This window comes from Haliotis rubra, unplaced genomic scaffold (genome assembly GCF_003918875.1).
Source record: "Haliotis rubra isolate DU_JTF1 unplaced genomic scaffold, ASM391887v1 Scf325, whole genome shotgun sequence".
NCBI lineage: Eukaryota > Metazoa > Mollusca > Gastropoda > Lepetellida > Haliotidae > Haliotis > Haliotis rubra.
Window position 1 is genome coordinate 366,522 of NW_025766997.1, and position 18,840 is coordinate 385,361.

At 38.9% G+C, this 18,840-nt stretch overlaps 1 long non-coding RNA gene across 1 annotated transcript; it reads right to left on the reverse strand.

The window, feature by feature from the left end:
• Positions 1-2,896: 2,896 nt before the first annotated feature.
• LOC124283942 lies at positions 2,897-17,664 on the reverse strand. The gene is made up of 3 exons (XR_006900437.1): positions 17,579-17,664; positions 14,696-14,699; positions 2,897-2,908 (listed from the first exon to the last, which is right to left on the reverse strand). It is a non-coding gene; the product is annotated as an uncharacterized LOC124283942 (long non-coding RNA).
• Positions 17,665-18,840: the final 1,176 nt, after the last annotated feature.

Below are 18,840 nucleotides of genomic sequence, written 5' to 3' on the forward strand. Positions count from 1 at the left end.
ACTTCATCGCTGAGACCGCCTTCGTGGCCACGTGGATGGAGCACCTACCCAGAGAATGATAAAGTTGCTGGTTCGATACCCAATCAAAGATTAATATCATACCAAAAAAACGTTAAAAAGGTGCATGTTGCTACCGGGCCTTTTGCACGGCTATAAGGAAATAACACAAGAAATGGTGGACGCCCGTATACTGAGAGGGGTATTCCTGTTAAACTGCGGAATGATATCTCAATGGGAAGGCTCTAAACCGGCATCAGTCCGGATTAGTTCAGCTGGAAGCATACTCACAGGCGTGTTTGTCCGTAACTGTATAAACCACCTCACATCTTCTGTTGTTTTCCATCACGTGAGGGGGCGCTTGGGTAGCCTATAGTCCGTCAACCTAACTTTTGGAACACGTTTTTTGCAAGTTACGTTTAAACAAAAGAAGGTAGCTGTTCCAGTACTTGCCACTGAAAATGTTGCTGTTGTCAGAAACTTTACATGACAGTTTTTTAAGTGAAATCTTTAATAGTTGACATAAATTTTAGAAATTCAACACACAATTAGGTCGTCAGTTATCATTATTAACGGAGTCAATTAAAGTTGGATACCTTTTGTTGTTCAAACGTAAAAAACCGTGTTCCAAAAGTTAGGTTGACGGACTATAGCGGTGAAAGCGTTCGGTCGTCACTCAGGTGACCCGGGTTCGATTCCCCAAATGTGTGAAGCACATTTCTGGTGTACCCCACTATTATATTGCTGGAATATTGCTAAAAGTGGCTTGCAACTAAACTCGCTCACTCACGTGAGCATAAGGCAAATTCATATATGGTAGTAACTAGGACTGGGACGGGTACTCGGGTACTCGAATCCGGGTCGGGTACAGCCGGAATCGAGTCCTATTTCTAGGATGCGTTTATTTTTGGGGATATTATATTTATGTTGCAATTTAAAATAAATCTCATTTATTCTACACTCCGCCTTTTCGTTCATCTTACTGTGGGGGAGGTGGGGTAGCCTAGTGGTTAAAGCGTTCGCTCGTCACGCTGAAGACCCGGGTTCGATTCCCCACATGGCCACAATGTTAGAAGCCGATTTCTGGTGTTCCCCGCCGTGATATTACTGGAATATTGCTAAAAGCGGCGTAAAACCAAACTCACTCACTCATCTTACTGTGGCAAAGCTCAATACTGCTGATAAATAAAATCGACCAATGCTGCCCACATACAAACACAATACCATCAACCATCTCCGGAGGATGCATGGGTGCGTTACATAGGCAAAATGTAAACAACGACAAACACCCAATTTACAACACCGACATGTGCGTTAATATTTCGAGTCAGCTCGCTATTGTCACGAAATCGTGCACACAAACGAAAGATCAAAACGCCCACATTGATTGAGTTATAGTTGGCATCTTTATTTTAGCAAATTTGATTACGAAATTATCGCCGATAATATCCCGTATCTTCCATCGTTACATGATATGTTTACCGTATATATTTTCGATCGCCAAGAGACGTAACTAAGGAAATCTTTTAGATCAATATGAATGATGTTAATGACAGAGTTTGACATTCTGATATTTAGCCTCTTGATATTTGTTAATATGAAAAGCCATTTATTATCTATTTGTTTTCTAATCCACAATGAGGACTAACTAAAAGTTCAATCCATTAATTGTTTGTTAACCGTGGGTGTGCTTGTAAATTTGTCGACTCTCAGTGGGATAATATTACAGACAGATATATTCATAATCTTCAATTACTTTGACACATAATTATCATTTTGAAATGTCCTCTACACGTCTACCACAAAACGTTTTGAAAGTTTTACTGAGGCCTTGAAATTTGTAAGCCCGATCTCTTTAAAAAGAGCATGTTCGATTGCACCTCAAAACCTATGAAATGTAAACACCAAAGGCTGGAGCTGTTGGAATGTTGCTCGACATGAAAGCAAAGTTGACCATTTGAAAGTTAAAATCATCAGTTTTCTCATACAGCATAATGGAGAGGTGTTTTGTCACTCTGAACCTTTATGCATAGATCTAAATATGAAACAGTTGAGGCGGTCTCATTTCTCTCCTTAATTTCAAGTTCAGGTGGGTAAATCAGTGGAAGGGAATTACATGTATAAACAGTTAAATCGGTAATCTACTGTCATAACATATAAAAAGCTCGCGCCTGTGAAATATCAACAAAACATTAGAAAAATAGCTCACATCAAAGCCTTCACCGAGTATTCACCGGACAACCCGCTTCCAAGCTGCGCGAACCTATTTCACTGCGCATGTGCTATGAGCGCAGCCCAGCTGTTGAAACCACTTCAATTCCCCCAAGCGCTGGGGGAAAATTAGTGAATCGTTTGAACTCCGATTTCGCGCGGGTTTTTTAATCGCGTTATTTTCAACTTTATAAGTTGAATTTGCATTTTTGATGATTTGTTTCGGTAAGTCCATACCGAAAGGTATCAGAATCTGCATAGTTGTGTTTTACGTTGCATGTGACCTTTAAGGTAAACTTCTTCGACAAATTACCTTGTTTTGATTTGACCAACCCAAGCAGAAATTCTGATTCATATATGCATAAAGAAACAGATCCGCACGGAGGGGAGTACAATTGGTGCCCATGGGGATTCTTACTTGTTGTCTAAATGATTTACCCCCAAATTTTACAAGTTTATTATCAATGAGGAAGTCCAGCATTTCACACATTGTTTTCTCAGTAAACTACAGATGACATTCGCTTCCATTTTGGACTAATTGCCCTGAACCTCTAAAGACAGATGTGTGGTTATATCTTTTCACCATGTATATTTACAATTGCCCCCGTGGATCAAGTCATGATGCTTGTCGTTAGGTTTGTCTCGTGGGATGTATATATTGGTGTACAACGCTGCAAAAACACAATGTGTTGCAATTAAACTTGATCCGTTTGTGATGTGCACAACAAACACCACCACTCCTGTGTACCACAAACACAAAACTATCAAAGTACAATAAATACAAAACAATCAATGTTGTGTAAATAAATACAAAACCATCAAATGCTGTGCAAAACAAATACAAAACCATCAATATAAAATAAATACAAAACCAGCAATGTTATGTACCACAAATACAAAAACATCAATGTTTTGTACAATAAATGCAAATTCATCACTGTTGTATGTCACAAATACAAAAACCATCAATGTTTTCTACCACTAATACAAAAACAATCAATAGTGTGTACCACGAATACAAAACATCAATGCTGTGTATCACAAATACAAAACAATCAACGCTGTGTATCACAAATACAAAACCTTCAACGCTGTGTACCACAAATACAAAACCATCAATGTTGTCTACCACAAATACAAAACCATCAATGCTGTGTACCACAAATACAAAACAATCAATGCTGTGTATCACAAATACAAAACCATCAATGCTGTGTATCACAAATACAAAACCATCAATGCTGTGTATCACAAATACAAAACCATCAATGCTGTGTACCACAAATACAAAACCATCAACGCTGTGTATCACAAATACAAAACCATCAATGCTGTGTACCACAAATACAAAACAATCAACAAAACCATCAATGTGTATCACAAATACAAAACCATCAATGCTGTGTATCACAAATACAAAACCATCAATGCTGTGTATCACAAATACAAAACCATCAATGCTGTGTATCACAAATACAAAACCATCAATGCTGTGTACCACAAATACAAAACCATCAATGTTGTGTACCACAAATACAAAACAATCAATGTTGTGTACCACAAATACAAAACAATCAATACTATGTATCACAAATACAAAACCATCAACGCTGTGTATCACAAATACAAAACCATCAATGCTGTGTACCACAAATACAAAACCATCAATGTTGTGTATCACAAATACAAAACCATCAATGCTGTGTACCACAAATACAAAACCATCAATGTTGTGTACCACAAATACAAAACAATCAATACTATGTATCACAAATACAAAACCATCAACGCTGTGTATCACAAATACAAAACCATCAATGCTGTGTACCACAAATACAAAACAATCAATACTATGTATCACAAATACAAAACCATCAATGCTGTGTATCACAAATACAAAACCATCAATGCTGTGTATCACAAATACAAAACAATCAATACTATGTATCACAAATACAAAACCATCAATGCTGTGTATCACAAATACAAAACCATCAACGCTGTGTATCACAAATACAAAACAATCAATACTATGTATCACAAATACAAAACCATCAATGCTGTGTATCACAAATACAAAACAATCAATGCTGTGTATCACAAATACAAAACCATCAACGCTGTGTATCACAAATACAAAACCATCAATGCTGTATCACAAATACAAAACCATCAATGCTGTGTATCACAAATACAAAACCATCAATGCTGTGTATCACAAATACAAAACCATCAAATCACAAATACAAAACCATCAATGCTGTGTATCACAAATACAAAACCATCAATGCTGTGTATCATACAAAACCACAAATACAAAACAAAACCAATGCTGTGTATCACAAATACAAAAAACCATCACAAAACGCATCAATGCTGTGTATCACAAATACAAAACCATCAATGCTGTGTATCACAAATACAAAACCATCAACGCTGTGTATCACAAATACAAAACCATCAATGCTGTGTATCACAAATACAAAACAATCAACGCTGTGTATCACAAATACAAAACCATCAATGCTGTGTATCACAAATACAAAACAATCAATGCTGTGTATCACAAATACAAAACATCAGTGTTTTCTACCACAAATACAAAAACAATCAATGCTGTGTATCACAAATACAAAACAATCAATGCTGTGTATCACAAATACAAAACATCAGTGTTTTCTACCACAAATACAAAAACCATCAATGCTGTGTATCACAAATACAAAACCATGAATGCTGTGTATCACAAATACAAAACCATGAATGCTGTGTATCACAAATACAAAACATCAGTGTTTTCTACCACAAGTGTGTGTGTGTGTGTGTGTGTGTGTGTGTGTGTGTGTGTGTGTGTGTGTGTGTGTGTGTGTGTGTGTGTGTGTGTGTGTGTGTGTGTGTGTGTGTGTGTGTGTGTGTGTGTGTGTGTGTGTGTGTGTGTGTGTGTGTGTGTGTGTGTGTGCTGTGATTGACATGATGAGATACTCAGAGCATATTTATATCAATCGTTTTCAAATAGTGATGTGAACCACAGGGACCACGACTCACCGAAAACAGGCCTTGACATTCAAGTGATCTGAGCAGATCCGCAGAAACTGAATTGGGCCATCCGATTCGTGGAAAATATAATATATACAGTAAGATTTTGCCTGTTTGCGAATGGGCGCGAAGTATGAACTTTGCAATATTCCTTCTATTTTGGTTGATGTACGGAACAGTAAATTGTTAAGAATAATTTTAGAGGTTGTAAAAATGGATTCGATATTGATTCATTTCTAGGAAATTATATTTATAAATATTTAACCTCTAAAATAATTCTTACAAATTTACTGCTCAGGTCACTTGAATGTCAAGGCCATCTATGGCCGACAAGTGTGTATGATTTCCGATGGTTTTGGAGAAAATGTCTACTTACTGTCGAGGAAATGATTTGTAGATGTTGCAATAAGATTTTAGACCCGTGGAATGCCGCTGCCGATCGAATCTAGCCCTACATAGGAGCTGTCAACGTGCCTGGAATTAATAAACGAATTTAAAAGGTGAGTTTTCGCTGTCTTGGCTGATCCATGATTTTGGCTTGGAATTGCGAAGGTAGCTGTTTTTGGTGAGTCGTGGCGCATAACTTTTGAAATAATGATCCGATTGTGACCATTTATAGCTCCTTTTGTAGTGAAATCATCTAGCTTTCGATCCGTAGGCCTCGACGGGGCCTTAAAAATAGTTTACGTGGTGAAATTTAACTTTGATCGAGGAGGGTGTGGTTCCGTCGTTACATCCCTTTCATTTTATATAGTACTAGGGTAGGGTCTATATAGCTATATGTCTTTCTAACGATGTTTCTAAGCGTGACACGCCCCCGTGATGTGAACGGGTGCTCGCGAAAAGTTGAGCGCATCCTGTTCCGTCATAATCATATGCAAAAGCTACTCAAATGTTAACCTGAAGAAAGATCGTTAATGTAGTGCTAAAGTCTTTTCTGGTATTATCTGGATAAATCTATTCAAAGTATGTTCAAACAACAACAACTGAACCCATGACATGGTGGTATAGTTATATCTCTTTTTTCTCAATGTGCCTTGGGCGTCAGTGAATCAAAATCACTAGGAGCGGAGACTTCACGAATAGCCTGATTCCCAGGACTGGTTGTTGCTTTTCTAATTATTTTTTCCCATGGGTACCCGGATGATATCCCACAATTTTTAACGTGTTCGCGACATAAAGGCAACACTTTTATAAATGGTCAACTTCTTTAACTTCTTTATTTTAAGGAACACGATGTTTCGGAGAATACTCTTAGTCCTTCATCAGGTGAATGAAAAAGCTAGGCAACGGATAGGTGGCGTGGACTTTCTCTGTGTTTGGCACGGGGAGACCCACTCGCTCATTCCCTGCGTCTCTGTGGGCGTCGCCTATGTATGTCCATGTCCACAGCTTGGGATAGGCGACGACCAATCCTTGGGTTGGTTTATTGGTTGGTTTGTTGTTTAACGCCGCACTCAGCAATATTCCGGTTATATGGCGGCGGTCTGTAAATAATCAAGTCTGGACCAGACAATCCAGTGATCAACAACATGAGCATCGTTTTACGCAATTGGGATACGATGACATGTGTCAACCAAGTCAACAAGCCTAACCATCCCGTTAGTCGCCTCTTACAACAAGCATGGGTTGCTCAAGATCAATTCTAACTCGGTTCTTCACGGGTGCCAATCCTTGGGTGCTATCCACCTTCATGGAAGGCCATTTACCACAGTGGAAGCAAGGTCCACCGGTATTTTCGGAGATCCAGCGCACTCCGGTGCCGTCTTTCCCGGGGCAAGGCGAAGTTTTTTCAGGAAATCCAACCTCTTCTGGACAAATCCACCTGGGCGAGGAACCTATGGGTTACACCTCCACGTACTTTCTTGAAGAAGGACGGCGGCTTCCGTCTCAGTTCTCATACAACAGGGCGTCCTGCTTGCATGCACACCATTTCTTGCTGGCTTGTTTCCGTCATTGGTTCGGCTTACAATGCTAATATTTGTACAGTCTTTGATACAGATGCATGTACATGCTCCAAGGAAGACTCTCATCAAAGAACTGAAAACACATTGGGGTTTGATTAGGTTTTGTCTTCCATCGTCCGACTGAGCCACCAATCGAGGTTAAACAGGTGCTTTTGGGCCGGTGTTGAAGAAATATCCGGTTGTCGTGAGGTCGTGACTTACGTTCGATGTTTCCTCCGGGTGGCACTGGTGTCGGAGGTTTCAGGATATGGTCGTGTCCGTGTCACGTTCAAGGGTGTCACGTGCCAGGTTTTTTCATTAAGTCAAGAGGTGGGTCACACTGCTGATTTGTATCTGGGTAATCTGATCTTGTAAAATCAATAAATCTGCCATTTTTGGAACAAATATACAACCTTTTCCAAGGTGTGATATCGTTGCAGATTTATTTTAACCCAGTCTCATTGAATTAAAATGTTTTGAACCCAAATTATCCAAGGAAGATTACTTTTTCACAAATCCGTGAAGGTACGGGTCAGAATTGGTCTTCAGAAACCCATGCTTGTCGTAAGAGACGACTAACGGGATCCGGTGGTCTGGCTCGCTGACTTGGTTGACACATGTCATCGTACCCTAATTGCGTAGATCGATGTCCATGCTGTTGATCACTAGATGGTCTGATCCAGACTCGACTATTTACACACCGCTACCATATATAAACAAACAAATAAACTTTTCCACAAACCGTTGCATGATTGATTGATGGGTAAATTAATATAATCAGTTAAAATAATATAAACAGTTCAAGTTCAACAAATTTTCAATTACATAACAACTCAGCAAACATCCTTTTGTTATTCAGTTTATCAATAATGTAAAAAGCTCTAGCCCGGACCAGTCCATCCTGTGATTGAGATTATGACACAAAATGAAACCAAATCAACTAGCCTGGCCACCCGAGCCACGAAGACACACCGTACAACAATCACAGGTTGTTGGGTGCCTACCTGTACCCGGACATCTCACACCCGTTACTCAAAGAAGGCGTTATCAAAGGGTACACAGGTCAAAACGTGAAAGGTACGTGAAGACCTGACTGACAGCTCTGTAAACAGACATGCCTCCCACGGGGTGATAGGAAACAGCCTATAGGTCACCTCCCTCAACGTCATAACGAACTACTTTTACATAATCAAGGTCAGAAAGAACACGTGTCTGACCACAAATAGATTTATATAATTATACGGCGGTTTATAGGTTTTAGACCGAACTATAAATGACAGTGTTGATAGAGTTCAAAGCATGTATCTTGTGCCATTCGATTTCACACGTAGAAATTTTATGAATACAGAGATCTTTCGTTTTTTTACATATCAGTGCAAACTAGAACTGTACATTGCTCGGTCTTGGAATATTGGCAAATGATTCGTCACTCATGGAACTACCCGTGAAGAGCCGGGATAGAATTGGTCTTCACCAACCCAGAGGTGACTAACGGGATCGGGAGATCAGGCTCACTGACTTGGTTGACACATGTGATCGTATCCCAGTTGCGTAGATCGATGTTCATACTGTTGATCCCTGGATTGTCTGGTCCTGACTCAATAATTTACAGACCGCCGCCATATAGCTGGAATATTGCTGAGTGGGGCGTTAAACAACAAACAAACACTCATGGTATATTGGAAAAGCGCTTGGTCACAGCAGCTTACCAAACAGGATGAAATCTATTTCAGAATACATGCAATGAATTAAGACTGATATTAACAAGTAAGACAGGCCTTTAACCACATAACGATGGTATTTCGACACACGTCAATCTGGCTCTGGTGGCAAAGGCCGTGCCAGCTGGCTCATACACTAGTAAATCACAAAGATAATGCTGAAGATACGTGTGAGCACGTTCTATGGTACTGGTCATTTATAAAGGGATAGGCCGCAGTGATTAAGGACGGGATTGCGTAAATGAGGGGTGAGCAAATAACATTCGGTCCAAAGATCAATCGCACCACCCCTCTCGCCATTGAGCTGCAGAGCTGTGTCCCTTGGGCACACCAGGCACCTATGATCATAGGTTAGAATCCCAGCTTTCATCGATTATGTTTCTAACCCTGTCAACACGATTTCCGTTGTCGTGGTTTCACCGAAGCCGTAAACGTCCGGGACTTGCATCACCCCGGGCTATCTTTAAGCTGAGACGTGATGTAACTGAAATATTGTTATTGGAAATATCGAAAAACTGACGTTAAACCCAATTTATACTTTAATCAAATTCAACATCAAAGAGATATCATAAACTTGTAATATGCACTGGTACATTTGAAAAACAGTACGATCAAACACAAACCTTTCCCATCTACGTAAGCGCACGTTTGTTTTGTTTGGGGGTTTTGTAATATATTACAGGCTGAGACATCTTAAGCCTGCTAAACACGCTTATCCGCTTTAAACATATATGCACAAATCCATGAAAGTAGTCCATTGAATGCCCGAAAAGTACTTTAATATATAACAGTATGCTGCTGAATACATAAGATGGCGCGTTAATGGTACAGCTTAATGGTACTTTCATTTTTTAGACCCTATAGAGCGATTTCATCACAAAGAAATTTCTATTTTCGGCATATTTAATTTTAAATTACTGGTTTATTCAATGTGTAACGCCAGACAAATATTCGCCCACGCACTAACGCTGGACCTCATAGTCATGCGCAGTTGACAGGATGCATTTAAAAAGACGTGTCATTCATTTATGTCATGAGGTTTTCTTGTCCCCCAGACTCGAGTCTCTGTGTGGGCTTCGATTTTTTTAAATATCATGGATGGAAATATTTAGAGAGGTTGTTTTGTAGCTATGTGACTGAGGTTCAATACTGCGACTCAGTGTTTTGGGCAACGAACGTAGGATAGTTTATTCCAACTAACATACCTACCTAAATGTGATTATGGAACTATGAAATGATAAAACAGAAATATTATTTATAAAACATTTACTTTTTTCCGCTATCGTCCCATTGTTCCAAGACATGTTTCAGTCTTATAGTAGAGGCCGCAACAATTTCCCACCGTTTTAGCAATATGGTTATTCGTGAGGGGGCTACAATGAGGACGTGTTTTCTGAACTTTGAGCCCGGGCGTCTAGACCTTCGTGACTCCGTTGTGTGGATCTCGTTTACTGGACTTTGAGCGTCTCGATGTCCGTGTCTCAAGTATACCGATCTCGGTTTGTGGACTTTGACCATCTTGACCGTCTCAGTTCCACTGGAACCGGAGTATTCCGACCTGGTTCATCTCGACCTTGTTAATCTGGTAAGCACCTCGTAAGTCTTAACCTCGTTCATCTGGACCTCGTAAGTCTTCACTTCGCTCTCAGGACCTGGTTGTACTGATGTCGTTGGTAAGTATCTCGTAAGACTTGACCTTGTTCATCTGGACATCGTTAGTCTTCACTTCACTGCTCAGGACCTCGTCGTGTTGACGTTGATCTCCTGAGACCTGACCTCGGTTACCTGGATATCGTAAGTCTTTACTTTGCTACATAGGAAATCATTATACTGACCTCGTAGGTAAGTATCTCGTAAGTTTTGACCTCGTTCATCTGGACCTCGTAAGTTTTTACTTTGCTGCACAGGAAATCATTATACTGGCCTCGTTGGTAAGATTCTCGTAAGACTTGACCTCGTTCATCTGGACCTCGTAAGTCTTCACTCCGCTGTTCAGGACCTCGTCGTATTGACGTCGTAGGTAAGTATTTCGTAAGACTTGACCTCGTTCATCTGGACCTCGTAAGTCTTCCCTCGGCTGATCAGGACCTCGTCGTATTGACGTCGTAGGTACGTATCTCGTAAGACTTGACCTCGTTCATCTGGACCTCGTAAGTCTTCACTCCGCTGATCAGGACCTCGTCCTATTGACGTCGTAGGTAAGTATCTCGTAAGACTTGACCTCGTTAATCTGGACCTCGCAATTATGAAGCTACGGTATCTGATCATGGCAGTCTCCACTGAGTGAACAGCTCAAAATGTTGATTCAGGACAAAAAAAACTATCACTCTTATGCCTACAGCTTCCCATCCAAAACCCCAACATAATTTCAAAATGTTGACATCCGCCAGAACAAATATCATTCCACAATGATTAATGTTGATATCCTGAAATAAAATCTCTTGCAAACAAATCCCATTCCATAATGAGTACTAAACAGATTAAGAGAATGACAATTCTGAATGCTTTTCCACACAACTCATGTTTATTTATGATTGAGTTGTCGTTTCCATTTAAAACATTATAACATACTTATGGACAACAGCCGTAAATGCCAAACACACATTTGTGGAGGATGTCAAGCTTACTTTCACAACAACTGTTTGGTGGCCGTGTACCGTACTAGAGGCGCTAGCTTCCATGTTTAGCCTACACAGGTAGGGGAGTCCGGTAAGTTAGACTGACTGACTGAGTTTGGTTTTACGCCGCTTTTAGCAATATTCCAGCAACACCACGGCGGGGGACACCAGAAATGGGCTTCACACATTGTGCCCATGTGGGGATTCGAACCCGGGTCTTCGGCGTGACGAGCCAACGCTTTAACCATTAGGCTACCCCACCGCCCCCCGTAAGTGAGACCTTTGGGTCGAGGTAAAAATCCTTTGATGTTTGATGTTGCGACAACGGTGTTTTGGATTAAGACACTGGGTTTCTACAAAATGTTAAATGTGTTCACTCAGGAAACGTAATAAGACATGTGTACCATTATGTGAGTGAATCCATGTTAGTGAGCGAGTTCACTCAATGAATTTTATTAATAAAATGAACATTTAGTTCACTAAATTCATTAGTAGTGAGTTGTTCAATTTCTTACGGTTACTTGCATGCTATAAGAATGTTGGAAATGACAGTTTTCATCATCATTTCCACAACTTCAGTTATGGCAAATGCACAATTAGACTTCAAGGTTCTCCCTACTTCTCGTGGTGGAAGATACCTATGTGTAAATGGTTATATGTTCATTGTGAAAAAGAGGAAGCGGGGAGAATGGATCTCGTGGAGATGCATTGAGAAGGGCTGCAAATCAAAGTCTCAACTGTGAACGACATAATTTCAAAAATACCTGGAGACCACAACCACGGACCTGTACACAACGAAGTCAAGATAAATATTTTCGACTGTAGCAAAAATAATGATAATTTTTAAAACGATAAAAATGTAAAAGCAAAATCAATCTTGAATATATTGTGTATTCCTCATAGCCTAATATAAAGATTATGTTAATACATATTAATACTATGGATATTTTAATGTATGGTTTAAACATATTGCATACAAGATTAAGATATATGACAAGTACACTTAATTATGATTTATTCAGAATTAATGTTAGAAATGATGCACTTTGTCAGTGTGGCCATAATTGTGAAAATGCTTTTCATTATTTTCTTGAATGTCCATTATATATAATTCAAAGAGAACAAATGTTAACCTCTTTAGAAAATATAGTGAATAAAAGAGCATGTATTGATATTAATCTCATCTTAAATGGCAATGCAGGTCTCTCGCTTAGTGAAAATCAGAATGTTTTTAAAAGTGTACATATCTACATCCATAACTCTAAACGATTTAAATAACTCTGTCTGTACATATCTATACCCTTTATCTGCCTCTTGTTGAACTTTTTTGTAATATACACTTGTAACTATGTGGAGAGGGCTTATTTAAGTTGGATAACTTGTGCCCAATCCGTTTCTTAATTGAATAAAATATGTTTCAATCAATCAACATATTTATTCAAGTAATCATGACGGGATTGGCAAACAAGCATAAACACGTTTATATCGATGCCGCTCCCTAACAATAATACAATTAAATAGATAGTGATGTACACCGTGTGCAAAACATAATGGAAATCTACAAGGGAAATATTGAAAACATAATATGTGACAATTTACAAAGAATCGTTGAGGGCAAATAAACTCAGTTTTAAATTTAGTAGCTGTTGTGATGATGTCATAATACCAAAAACCTAGGTGAAAACCTAAAAATAATACCACCATACAATAGAATTAAGTTATGTTAATTGCGAGAATTTCTGGAAAGATATGATATGGTTATTTAATTAAAGTGAAATGAGCAATGATATTCAAAAGAAAATGGTCATTTGTAGTGCAATAAACTTTTTATGTAAATAATGTTATATAACGTATGTCATGTTATTTAAACACAGATATCAACCTAAAGTTAACAAAATATGTTTATTAAGAATGTTCAAATAAAAAGTTTCTTAATGCTATCAACCTTTTATGTACATATTCTCGCGGTACTTACGGATATCGGCTGAAAAAATAACACAACAATTCTTATCGTATTAATGCATGTTGTTTTTAAATGAAGGGCCTTCTCCTCCAACATCTACATCTATCAGCTGCCAGATCCATGAGGTGAATTACCACTCGTGAGCCCGGTGATAAACAATGCCATCCGCCACTGACGAAACGAGACTTCTCCCATTCTCGCGGTATTACCAGGAATTAACGTTATTGAGTGTAGTAAGAGCAATCCTGCCGGAAAGGGCAGGAAAAAGTAATGATATGTCAAAGTTGGTATAAACTCCCCAATATTCGTGACACTGCAAGATTTTGATCACTTACAGACTTGGTCCACTTCCTAGTTGCCAGTCGGTGATGTAAACAACCGCTAAGTGTCGCGCATCGGCGATTTCGGCAGAAAACGTGTTTACCGCGAGAATAGGAGACGCACCTATGTATGTATTATTTATCATCCAGATAATAGAAATTACTGTCAGAATGAATGTACAAATAAAAATGACATCATACAGCATGATCCTTGTTCAGTTATTTTCCGGTGAACATATATCAGCATTAACCGTACCGTTGTAAACACATTGCCTGCCCATTGTCTAGAACTAGTCGACCTAAACGTATGTCCTAAACGACATACCTCAGCAAACCCCAGTTTGTTTTTACACCCATCCAAAGGTCGGACTTAACCGATCTGACATTAGCCTTGCTCCAAGGCTGTATGTACCGAATGTTGAGCCCATGGATGTATAGTGATTCTATCTTTTAAAGAAGCAAGTCTAGATAAGTGGACAGTAAGGACGCCAGTCTGTTAGAGGAATATTTATATTTTTTAGAGTTAGTAAGAGTGTTTGGTTTTACGCCGCTTTTAGTAATATTCCAGCAATATTACGGCGGGGGACACCAGAAATGCGTTTCGGCATATTTTTTAGAATTTATCATTTACGCTGTTAATTATTACCTTAGAGTCTAGTCTGACAATAACATATTGTATTCAACGTATCTCTATCGGTAAACAATTAAAAGAGGCCTATGATAATACCCCTCGAGAACACGTAGGATTCTTGCAGGCATTTTACGAAATAATATGCGAAGATAAACTAGATACTTATAACAAGAGCGCATGGTCATTAATATTAACTTTGTGTTGTAAGTATACTCATGCCAATAATTGTTGTCACGCCCCTCCCCACCCCACTCAACTCCCACACCCCTCTCCAATAAAAAAAATTGAAGGGGGTGACAACCATTATTGGCATGAGTATATAAGAAGATATATTCGGGATATTTAATCTCACGTTAATTTAAATCTTTTAGGAATTAAGCATATATGAGTGTGCTGATTTCAAGATATCGGAAATACCAGTTTGGGTACCATTAGCAATGCCATTCAATGTTGTTCAATCATTTTACATCATTATAGACAGGACAGAAAAAGAAATACTACATTTTTATGTATTTATCCAACAAGCTACATTATAAAACATTGGTCATATCGTTGGGCATTTAGATCATTATAACCAAATGTTAAATGTTAATGTAAAATCAGACAAAATCTAGTTCCTAAATTTAAATCCATGTACAGATTAATAGTATTTTTATTCTGTTTTAATACCCTCTTAGATTCACCAACGATTTTGCACCATTCGTATAACAATTTGTCGAATTTGTCCTTCGTCTCATAGTCCGTCAATTATGCCGCGTCTCTCAATTTATAGCTACAGTTATCAGCGGCATTTCGAGGTATTAGGTGAGAAAGATAATCAAGTGTGAAGTGGCTGATCAGTTTTAAAATATGTCGTATTGTAACTGGTGGTAGAGAATTGTCTCGGCAAATTTTCATTCATTCATTCATTCAACGTGATTAGGAACCGTTGTTGCTCGTTAAACCGTCCTCAGTGCGTCTAACTGTAACTGTGTCTACTTACCACGACTTAAAATGTTACATAAATTGTCACTGTGCAGTGTGTGAAACGAACCGCTTGTTGTAAAATTCGGTGCTATGACATTTTTTCTCTTTGTGGATAATAGTGAGTGAGTTTAGTTTTACGCCACACTCAGCAATATTCTAGCTATATAGCGGTGGGCTGTAAATAATCGAGTCAGGACCAGACAATCCAGTGATCAACAGCATGAAGATCATCTACGCAATTGGGATACGATGGCATGTGTCAACCAAGTCAGCCAGTCTGACCACCCGATCCCGTTAGTCGCCTCTTACGACAAGCATGGGTTACTGAAGACCAATACTAACCCGGATCTTCACGGGTCACTCAATTAAATGCTACAATAGGACATATATTGCAGAGCATACGACAATAATCACGACCCTCTACAGTGACTGTTCCAGATGATAGCCAAGCTAATTAAAGTTCTCTAACTATGAAGATTAGTGTAGTTCTTACACAGTCACAAATGATCCCGCAAATATTGCATCAGCCAAGATCAGGATGAAGACGGTTCATTGTACATAAGACCTCTGGCCCGTATACATAGTGTTATAATGACGGGCAAAGTCTGGACATTGCTAATAGTGGAAAGCATCATAACATGGTGAATTTAGTTGACAGGAGAAATCAGACTCTTCCTTAATGGCAGCGATTGCGTTAAAAACAGGGCTAATTTTACATGGACAGATTCGTCCTCTGATGATAAAATTCTTATAAGTGTTTCCCTTGTAGGGTGACAACAATATGTCTGTAGAATATACTCCATTTTAAATCGACATAAGCATCAAATATAAATAACAAATGACAGACAGGTAAAATATTAAATGTTTGGCCAGTGACTGTTTACGGCCTGTATTGAATCTATTGTTCATTATATCTGTCAAATCGAGTCTAAATCTAATAACTGTATTTCTAAGTTTCAATTGACTTGATAAATATCTCTCAGGTTCCATAATTGTTTTAAAGGATCTATATACATCAAATCTAAAACTTAAACTGAGGGTATTCATCCAATTCTGACGAAACATATCAACGGGTCTTTGACGAAATTCGTTCATGAACAGCCACTAGTTACCAACACCTTGGAAAAGTCATACATATTCAAATCCATACGAAAATAACATATACCTTATATGTATTGCCCATATTACATAACCAAGATTATATAAATTAAGCGGCATGTTGTAAGATGTTTTGGGTAGCCGCTGTTCATGCATTCTCAGTATTTTGAACCAATGTTTTATGCATCGAAGGTGAGTGTTTATGTAAAGTGGATATCTTCCACATTCTCCGTACACCATATAGTTTGTTGTTATAGGATGACCAGAAATTATTGAGAATTTTAGGAATATGTTTAATTGGATTTCTAGTATAAACAACCTTGACCAGCTATCAAGTGCTTGGTTTCATTCAAGAGAGACAACTCCGTTAATCCTTTTTCATTAGTTTGTGAAGAGTTATCCCCCTTTGTTTACTTGCTAGCAGACGACATTTTCAGTGATCCTCAGTATGGATGATTTAGAGAAGAGGAAGTTGATTTTAGAGTATTATAACAAGGACATCAGATCAGCTAAAGTGATTTCAAGTAGAACAGGCATCCCTTTGTCCACTGTTTATCGTGTTTTGAAAAATATTGCAAATGGATATGGCATTGAGCACCAGGGACGCGCAGGTAGGCCCAGAAAATTGACTGTCGGTGACAGGAGGCGGCTTCGTATTCTTGTTTCTAAAAATAAACGAAAACTGAAGGCCGGATATGATTGATAGAGGAACTGTGGCTGTCTGTAAGGAGACAATTAGAACTGAGCTGCATGCAATGGGTTGGCAGAAAAGTCGAGGAATTCCATCACCGATCATGAAACCTGAACAAAAGGAGCGAAGGTTGAACTGGTGTTTACAGCATAGACATTTTAACTGGGACAATGTGATTTTCTCAGATGAAAGTTCTGTGTGGCTGTTTCCTAATACACTGAAATTCTGGACCAAACATACTGAAAAACCTTTGTATCAGCGCCCAAAGTACCGTCCGAAATTTAACGTGTGGGGCGGCATGTCTGTGTTAGGGGCAACGCCCCTCTGTGTATTTGAAGGGAATATGAACAGTGAGCGGTACACAGATATTCTCGAGGGACATTTGTATCCCGGGCTGGTTAACGCGTTTTGGGGGATATTGTCTCTTCAAACACAAAAGTCCATCAGTGGGTCCACAACACTTTATTCGTCAGCTAAGTAAGTAATTACATGATAGTGCCGCAACGGCCAGGCAGCATCACAGAGGCGATCGTCAGCCCACCTCCTAGCCGCTGTCCGAGGGTCAAGTCCCGTTCCATTAAGAATTCATTGTCTATATACTATACTGACTGTCAGGCTGCCCTGTATTGTATTACGATACATGTATGGTCAACCTGCAGTATCCAGCATGCACCTCATCCACAATCTTAAACTTCCGTGGCCAGCCGGCCATACTCTAAGGTTCATTAGGGTTAATTACACACAGGCACCTGACCTGTACATGGCTGTGCTGATGGTCATGATAATAAGCTGCTGATATTTCATGTATATTGTCAGCACTGTGATTTAGATTTAGATAACGCAACTTTAACTTAACTCAGGGAATATACAAACATGTCTATATTTCCCGATAAAACCCATACCCCATCAAAGTGCCTACGACATACGCCCTTTCTGTGAAAAAGGACGTGTCCCACGTCCTTATAAGCATTGTGAATGAGGTAGCGATTAAGTTACAAAATACATTAGATACATTATACGTCACCTATACGAAAAGTTATGATATTGTTTCAAATTGCCAAATAACATCACAGGTTAGCTGATGTGACAATAATTACACAAATTCATCAGTAGTAGGGATAAGCTCTATAATACCGACATTGTTAAAAAGACACCCTGATAATCGCAAAATTGAAAACATGATTTCAGCTGAGGTTTGCTGACAGGAATATCGACATAAGAATGACAACACCTGTGTGAAGATTTGTATAGGACATATAAAGATTTGTGTCGTGGAACCATTTTTCTGTTTTTCTTTAAAACAATTACATAAATGACAGAATAATTTGCTTGATTAAGCTTAAGTAGCACTGTATTACAAATACATTCAAGAAATTCAGGTGAAAGATTGCATGTTTCGGCGCACATTTTATCTTATGCATGGACAACAAATTCCTAAATATTAGTCAAGCTTCCATACAATATAAACATGAAACTCTTCTTATATTTGAAGACACGCACATACACACACACACTCACACACCTCAACAGTTTGTCAATTCTCTTTCCCTCACACACTCTCTCGCTCACACACACGCGCACGCACTCACACTATTCATATCATACTTATTTTAACACACACACTCACTCACACACCTCAACA